General features: G+C 36.8%; 3 non-coding genes across 3 annotated transcripts; all 3 read left to right on the top strand.

The window, feature by feature from the left end:
- Positions 1-7,184: 7,184 nt before the first annotated feature.
- LOC113342192 lies at positions 7,185-7,273 on the top strand. The gene has a single exon (XR_003356505.1). It is a non-coding gene; the product is annotated as a small nucleolar RNA Z101 (small nucleolar RNA).
- Positions 7,274-7,331: 58 nt separating this feature from the next.
- Positions 7,332-7,419, top strand: LOC113342240. Its single transcript, XR_003356535.1, has one exon. It is a non-coding gene; the product is annotated as a small nucleolar RNA Z102/R77 (small nucleolar RNA).
- Positions 7,420-7,610: 191 nt separating this feature from the next.
- Positions 7,611-7,715, top strand: LOC113342294. Its single transcript, XR_003356580.1, has one exon. It is a non-coding gene; the product is annotated as a small nucleolar RNA snoR109 (small nucleolar RNA).
- The last annotated feature ends 1,576 nt before the right edge of the window (positions 7,716-9,291 follow it).

Below are 9,291 nucleotides of genomic sequence, written 5' to 3'. Positions count from 1 at the left end.
CATCAAATGTTTCTTAGTCCTGTACAAACAAAGAAAAATAGGCAGAGGGAAATTGGCAGCAGAAATGGAAATTAGGGTTTTATTTTCGAGCTCACGAATTACGGTATCAGTTTGGTTTTGCGAGTAGGTTTGGTATCTAAATATTGATGTGTATACCGAAAAGATCTCTAAATTCTCAATTCCTATTGGTCGGATGACAGAAGCTCTAGAATTCAATCTTTTGGCCTAACTTTCAATGTGAGGCCAGCAGTTTCTACTCAAATTTTCTAAGAAAATCACAAACCCTAGTTTTTTCTTTTTTCCCTATACTTCTTCTTTCCCTCCAAACCTTAAAAATGGAAATGAATTTCTACTCTAATCCTAACCCTATAATCAAACTCACACACTAATTAATTTAAAAAATATTAACTTAATTAATCATCAGTAATTTAATAAAGGCACATTAGGCATTAACGTAAATAGTGGACAAGGGATTTGTATAAATTATTTCTTAATAATCATATTTTATCATGTAGCTATGGGCCCTAATTAAGTGACATTAGCTCCGATTTAGCCAGGTTTCAAAGGTGCCCATTAGTCCATGATGCCAAGCATACAAATGCAGTTGGTGGTTGATAGAAATCATGGACCTTGATGGTTAACGGTTTTAAGGAGCCCCTTAGTCCATGATGGCAAGCATACAAATGCAGTTGCTGGTGCGCATGGACCATGATGGTAATTTAACGAGAATTAAGCCCCGCCCTAACCTACAGCTTGGGAATTCAACCCCTGGATAATTGGGTTAATCCTCATTGGTTAAAATATAAAATCAAAGAACCTTTTCATTTATGGTAATTGGAGGTTACGGTGAGTTTAAATCGAGATATACGTAAGAGTATATAATACCATGATATCCAACAAGAGACGGAGAAGGATTACCGGAGTAAGACAAATAAAAGTATGAGATAGATCCGATTAAATCGGAAAAAGAATGGTTCTTCTCGGAATTATATTCCAATCATTTTGTTTGTTTTTCTTCTTTAGAAAGATGTGCTTCCAAAATAGGAGTGATTTTTCCAAAATTACTTTTAGTCGCTAAACACGATTGGTTGGTGATGGTGATGCGAAATTAGGGTTAGAAACCAGTAAAAGATGAATAGAGGAGACAAAAAATTTAACATGGTACTGGAAACTTCTGAAATTTTCTTTCACGGGACAGAAGGGCTTGATTAGCGAGATCTCCGTCAATTTATTAATGGTACAAACATCGCCCCCTCTTAATCTCCAACTTGTTGGCGGTTAACAAGTTTGTTTATCTTTCTGCGTCGATCATCGATGTCATAACTCGGCCCCAAATGTTTTTAGGGATATTACAAAGACCCCCCCCCCCCCCCCCCCCCCAAACTGTGGTAACCTGCAATAAATTTGCTCACGTGCTAGGAGATATTTTTTCGCCATGTGGTGGACTTGACGCTCGAGAGCTAGTCAAGTATTAAGAGGAATATAGTGTGATCTTTGCGCAGCCTACTTTTGACGAGCATGTCATCAACGTAGACTTCTAGGGTGCTACCAATCCATGGCCTGAAGATAGTATCGACCATTCTCTGGTAAGTTGCCCCTGCGTTTCGAATTACAAAGGGAATTCTAGTGTAGCATTAAAGGCCGTGCGGGGTGTAGAATTTTGTATGTAGTTGGTCTTCTTCTGCCAAGGCTACTTGGTTGTAACCAGAATATCCGTCCATGAATGACAGCTCTTCGTACCCTTCCACTGCTTCAACCAGTTGATCTATGCTTGGTAGGGGATAGCTGTCTTTTGGACACACCTTGTTGAGGTTGGTAAAGTCGATGCATATCCTAACCCCTCCGCTTTTCTTAGGAACGACGACCATGTTGGAGATCCATGTAGGGTATTTGACTTCCTTGATGAAGCCTGCTTCTAGTAGTTTCCGCAGTTCCTTTTCTACCGCCTTTTGATATTCTGGTGTAACTTTTCTTATTTTTTGCCTGCAAGGTTGCGTGCCTGGTTTGATGCGTAGCTCGTGTTGGATTATTTTCGGATCAATCCCCGGCATGTCTCCTAACCTCCATGCGAATATATCCGCGTATTCTTTAAGTAATTTGGTTAATGAATCTTCTCTTTTTTCGTCCATTATGGTCCCTATTTTGATCATCTTTGGGTTTTCTTCCGTTCCTATGTTGATTTTTTTTACGGGTTCCACTGGTGTGAACACCGGCTTCGGGTCCCCAAGGACAGGGACGTTCTTTAATTGCTATTTGGTATAAAATCAACCCCTGGATAATTGGGTTAATCATCATTGGTTAAAATATAAAATCAAAGAACCTTTTCATTTATGGTAATTCGAGGTTACGGTGAGTTTAAATCGAGATATACGTAAGAGTATATAATACCATGATATCCAACAAGAGACGGAAAAGGATTACCGGAGTAAGACAAATAAAAGTATGAGATAGATCCGATTAAATCGGAAAAAGAATGGTTATTCTCGGAATTATATTCCAATCATTTTGTTTGTTTTTCTTCTTTAGAAAGATGTGCTCCCAAAATAGGAGTGATTTTCCCAAAATTACTTTTAGTCGCTAAACACGATTGGTTGGTGATAGTGATGCGAAATTAGGGTTAGAAACTAGTAAAAGATGAATAGAGGAGACAAAAAATTTAACATGGTACTGGAAACTTCTGAAATTTTCTTTCACGGGACAGAAGGGCTTGATTAGCGAGATCTCCGTCAATTTATTAATGGTACAAACATCGCCCCCTCTTAATCTCCAACTTGTTGGCGGTTAACAAGTTTGTTTATCTTTCTGCGTCGATCATCGATGTCATAACTCGGCCCCAAATATTTTTAGAGATATTACAAAGACCCCCCCCCCCCCCCCCCAACTGTGGTAACCTGCAATAAATTTTCTCACGTGCTAGGAGATTTTTTTCGCCATGTGGCGGACTTGACGCTGGAGAGCTAGTCAAGTATTAAGAGGAATATAGTGTGCGTTCTTGCGGCTGGGGCAAGGCATGTTGCTTGCAACGTAACAAGGTTGTAGCGCTTACTGCTCGGGAATTAAGGGTGGTTTTTGCTTATGTTAAGTACAAGTCTTTGGACCAACATCAGGTAATGGGCTCGTGGTCGAGACGAGACTTTATGCTTTCCAAGGTGCAAGTCTTTCATACTCTCGTGCAAGACTTACGAAAGCAAGAGGTGAGGCTTGAGGTTCTTTACATGTAATGAAAGATTAAATATTGAAGGGTCTAAGAAATATTCATCTCAAACTCGATCGTGTCGGTATCCACGAACCTCGAACCCAATCATGTTGCTACTCCAAGTGCACATTAAGGTTTCTTGAAAACATGAATTTTTACGTCCATGTTGTAGGGAATTGAAAGAAAATTCCAATGAGCGAAAAATCACTCAATTGGGACTTAAAATGAATAAGTTATTGACGAAACAAGAATTTCATGAAGCGCGCATGATGTTGTTGATATGGCATTGATGACTGGATCAACATGATGATGTGGCGATGCTGAATGTAACTATTATGCTGACATGGATGTAGTTTTTATGTCATAACACGAGTGAGTGTACTTGTGTGCTGACATCTTACTGCTGGCCATAGTTGTTGACACAACACTGGTTGGATTTGAACGGTCTGAATCAGGTTGGACCAAGACTGAACCGGACGGGTTGGATCGAACTATACCAGATCGGTTGGACTAGTTAGTGAACCTTATTTTTGGGTTAGGCTTGGCTCGTTGGAGACTTGGTTGAGGATCTGAGCGGCTCGAACAACTCGACTCTTCTGAAGCGGCTTCCTTGAGAGTTGGCTAGATGAAGTGCAGCTTGGCTCGATTACAACACTTATTTTGTTGCTATTGTATTTGCAACACTTCTGCTACTGTTTTGGTTACATTTTCTTCAACTCTCACAACGCTCTCTTCAACCTCGCAAAGATCTCTTCCACCTTGCAATATTTCTTCAACTGGTTAGTAATGGTTTCTTCATCTGATGAACCATAATAATAATTATTTTGCATGGAATCTGGTGCACGATTTTTGTTGTTTCCTACCAAAAAAGTTTTAACGTAGAGAACACGATTCTTTCACTCGAATCTCCTTAGTCGGCGCCAATGTTTGTACCAAAATTACTCTTAGGCACTAAACACGATTGATTGGTGATTATGATGCGAAATTAGAATTACAAAACTAGCAAAAGATGAATATATAAGACAAAGAATTTAACGTGGTTTGGCGAGTCATGCTTATATCCACGGAAGAATCCCGTAGGGAGTGATTTTATCAATAATCATAATACATTTATTTCTTTGGGTTAGCTAGTATGGGATTCCATCCCTTCTTATGGTTTATGATACATTTATTTATATAGTTGATGTATACCATAATTAGGTAAACTTGATATGCTAGCAACTTGGGAAACAAGACTTCTGGAAACTTTTAGAATATTCTTTCACGGGCTAAACAGACTTGATTAGCGGGCTATCAGTTAATTTATTGACGGTACAAACAGCTAGATTGTTTTTACCTAAAATTTGTCTTCATCTAAAATATCTGGATTTTCCACTTATACAACTTTGCCTGAGTCTAAGTCCCATGGGATAGATTTGACTGCTTAATTAGACAATAAGCATTGCAGATTAGAAAAAAGTCGTTGTCTATTTTTTAACACTACTTCTCTCTCTGGATATATTTTGTATGTGAACTATTAGCGAAATAGTTTCGTTGAATGGTTACGGGCAACAAAAATTGACTTTTCGCTGTATGGTTCAGCGCAGAGGATATCTGCATTGTTCTATCCACCGCGACCTAATTCTACTTTTCGTTGTTCCATTCAACACATATAATACTAGATTGGAATGGCCATATGACTTGGCAGGTTGTTATAGTTGAGGTGGGTTTCCAATCTAAATGCTAGAATGAAAGGTCATTGGACTTAGAGTAAGAGACTAAACTATATTGGCTGGACGTTCAATTTTTCCCACCTTAAATTTGTCGGAAATTTTGTTTCCGGCCCATGTGGCCAAAGACCAACGGGGTTGCTTTTTCTCCGTCTTCGGCGAAGCCGCGTTTAGAGTTTCTGATTGAACCGTTTTTTGGGGACCATGGTTTTTTTTGGGGGACCATGGTTCTATTTTGGGTAAAGACATTGGAAGTAATTCTAGGTCACTCCGTATCTGATATTTATATTAATACCTAAACTAACCTCATAATACATTTTAGGTTATGATTAGTGAAATGATTTAGTTAAAAATAATTAGAAACATAATTAATGAGATTAAATTAAAATATGGGTTTATTATTAGATAAGTAAATTATTATGAGTAGAATTTTTGTGAGATTAGAGTTAGAGAAGATGAAGGAGAAAAACATGAAAAATAAAAAATATTTTTAATACACCCCATTTGAGTACTCAAGTGAAGAATCTGATTTTTCATTTCCATCCTCTCATAGATAATGTATGTTTAATTGGTAAAAATTCCCCAAAAATGTAAGATTTGGAACTGGATTTTGAACAGTTCGGTTAGTTTATGTGAAGAAGAACTAACCGAACTCATCTGAAGGTGTAGTTCGGTTAGTTGTGAGGATGAACAAGTAACCTAACTAATGGGAATAACAACAAAGTTCGGTGCTTACAGTACTCAAAATAATGGGAATAACAGCAAGGTTCGGTTGTATAATAAAAATTCTTTCTAATTTTTTTAACCTATAGTTTGGTTACATAGAAATTTTACAATTTCTTTGCGATCGAACCGAACTCGTAGGTCATAGTTCGGTACTTACAGTACTCAAAATAATGGGAATAATAGCAAGGTTCGGTTACATAGAAATTTTATAATTTCTTTGCGATCGAACCGAACTCGTAGGTCATAGTTCGGTTCTTACAGTACTCAAAATAATGGGAATAACAGCAAGGTTCGATTACATAACAAAATTTTGTCTAATTTTTTTAACCCTATAGTTCGGATACATAGAAATTTTACAATTTCTTTGCGATCGAACCGAGCTGAACCTTTAAAAAATTAGAAGTTTAAGGCTTGAGTTCGGTTACTTGTAAAATTTTGTAGGTAACCGAACTCAACCTTTAAAATAAATCAGAAGTTCAACGCTTGAGTTCGGTTACTTGTAAAATTGTGAAGGTAACCAAACCTTCTCCTGGATGTTTTAGCATGTTGTCATGTTTTTTGGAACACTAGATTTGGTTACATGGAAATTTTGCAAACAAACCGAACTCATAAAAAATTTCTTTCTATGCTATTAACCCTAGAGTTCGGTTACATGGAAAATTTGAGAACAAACCGAACTCATAAAAAATTTCTTTCTATGCTATTAACCCTAGAGTTCGGTTGCATGGAAATTTTGCGAACAAACCGAACTCATAAAAAATTTCTTTCTATGCTATTAACCCTAGAGTTCAGTTACATAATCTGAATCACATATAACCGAACTATTCTTCGTGTTCTTCAGTTCAGTGAGTTCGGTTAGGAACCTAGGGCAAATAGAAAACACGATCTAACCGAACCCAACACTGTAACTACCATTCCAAGCCTATTTTGATGATTTCTGTTCAATTGAATCGATGAAAAACAAATTAAAAAGAATGGGTTTGTCGAGAAATACCCTCGAATCGGTCCCATGGAAGATTCGGCGTTGTTCTTGCGGTTGTCGCGACGAATTAGTTGCTGCTCCGGATTTTGCTTGGTTTGCTTTCGACGGTTAGGGTAAGTATTAGGGTTAATGTTAATTAGGTTAAGGGAAAATTAGTAAACTTGCTACGTAGAATTATTGTTAGGACATCCCTTATCATTGTAGGGTAGGTGGCCTAATAAGATCATGGTCCCAAAAAACGGTTTTTCTGATTTAGGCTACAGTAGGCTAAGTTGGCTAACCACAGTGCTAGCTATTAAAGAAATCAAACCGACGGTTTCCGTACCTTTACATAATTCAACGGCTAAGATGATTCATCTCAAAATAATTATCGTTATTACTTAAATAACCCTGATAGCGGTACAAAACCCTAAATCCTATCCTTAAATATACAACTCATTGTTATTCACCTTATCTCAGAAACCTAGCCGCCATCGACACTTCAAGCAAAATTGGGCAAGCTTTTCTTTTGATTTCTGTTTTTCTTTCTCTTGTTATCATTTTCGAAGTGCAAATCTTGAATCTCTATTGATTATGGCACATGAGGAACAATATATCAAATGGGTAATTTGCATCTGATGGTTCAGTGATGATAAACACCTTGGAGATCTGATGCCTTAATAATCTTGATTTATTTTCTTATTTCATTTTTGATCTGAATACTTATTTGATGAAGAGAGAATGATGGTGATGATTAGATTAATTTCCCTATTGGTTTGATCGCTGATATGATGGAAAATCTATGTATTAGCTCTATCTGATCATTCTCCCTATCTCTTTAATCTATGTTGCATTAGGTTTGATTGTATCATAGTTTGATTTTCTTGTTTAGATTGATTTAGTTGTGAATAGATTGTATCTGTAAAGGTCCAGAAATTTAGTTAATCTATGCTATATTGTACCAAGATTAATGTTTATGGGTTAAAATCTAGCTAACTTTAATCTTGATTTGCCATGACGGCTGTAGCTATACCAAGGAAAAGAAGTTTACTGGCCGGTTGTTGCTGAGATATTCTGTATCTCAATTTAATCGACAAATCTGCTTACCGAACTTGTCACAATTTATCTCTAATTTTTGATTAAAATAAGGTAAAGAGTATTATCTATCGCACATAGTTCTTCTTGGATATCAAAATACGATGATTTTTAAGATTTTATTTGTGCGTATCACGAAATGAAATCCACTCTGCTTGAGTCTTCTCCTTCAAAAATTATTTCACGGAGATGTGCTCCAATGTGTTGGATTATACTTATTACCCCATGTATCACAGTCCTCTATAGGTCAAGGTTACTTTCCTCTTGAAAAAAAAAATCAAAGAAAACATTTTAACCAAGTCATGTCCATTCCATGACTACAAATTCCATAAGGCCAAGTCCTATTCAGAGTAGTAATTTAAAAAATGGCTAGCTACGCCTTCTGTTTATGATGCCGCCAGGTGATGAACAAGGAAACTAGGATGTAATTGACAGAACCCATAGAAGATAGTTGAAATTTTGAATGGTGGTTGCTGTATACATTTAGATCTTAAAATGAAAACATCACAGCTGTAAGAACACACCCATTGCTCCCCGTTCATATACAAACCACTCGTAGATTGTAACAACTCGACAAAAAAATCCATCAAATTACTTCTACCAGCAACCAAGCTAGGTGATCCTTTACCTGTCTTTTTACATGTGTTTTCAGTTCTGCAGGCCTAGATAAGTATAAAAATATGTCAAACACATGTGTACCATTATGTATACCTTCATGTGAAAACCACCAATATTTCCATATTAATTCAGTTGAAAACTATTTAAATTTCCACCGAACACTTAGGGATCTAATCTAGGCTGAAGAACGGCAACTCGCATTTTTTTTCTGGAACCAATCAGAATCTTCTCCTATGTACCCAGCACTTCTCCATTGATACCATTCTCGCACACACAACTATAAAAGTACTTCTGGCTATAGTAACTCTCTGTGACATTGTTACAAACATCTTACTATCTTTGTCAATCGTTAATACAATCGCATCCTCAGATAACCATTCCAAATAGTACCCAAAATTTAAAACACCCTCATAAACAAATTTCTCATCAAATTTATCCATTAGAATCAAACAATAACCAAATGGATCACAGCAGAATTTAAGACTAACAAAAACAAGGGTAAAACTTAAGAACACCTTCCAATAAGTTCAAAATCATTGCCACGATCAAACCACAGCAAGTATAATCAAAAAGAAAAGTAAAACATTCCTTTACCAGTCGAGGAAAAGAAAACAAAAACTTTTCATACCCGAGAACCCAGAAGATCAAAGCAGCAAATTAGTCCATTACACACAACATCAGGACTTCCGGCTTAAGGAGTGGAATGCTAATGTGTCTTGATCATATAATGAGCTAGTTATGGAAGAAAAAAGAGCATATATATTATGCGGGCATATCAAAGCAGCAAGCAAATAAAAGTAACCTCGCCTCGCATACTTCAATTATGGAAGCAGCGGAAACACAAGTATTAAGGCTAGGAGATAGGATGTTTTAACAGACTAAAGTTGGGTGAAGTAGGACTGATGAACATTCTTTATTACTGGCATTTAACCAACATCAGGACATCCGGTTCAATAGCAAGTTGCTTGAATAGCAATAATGTGTCC

The sequence above is a fragment of the Papaver somniferum genome, chromosome 1, assembly GCF_003573695.1.
Source record: "Papaver somniferum cultivar HN1 chromosome 1, ASM357369v1, whole genome shotgun sequence".
Classification (NCBI taxonomy): Eukaryota; Viridiplantae; Streptophyta; class Magnoliopsida; order Ranunculales; family Papaveraceae; genus Papaver; species Papaver somniferum.
The sequence above is the reverse complement of the archived record's forward strand: the minus strand, read 5'-3'. Positions and strand labels throughout refer to the sequence as shown.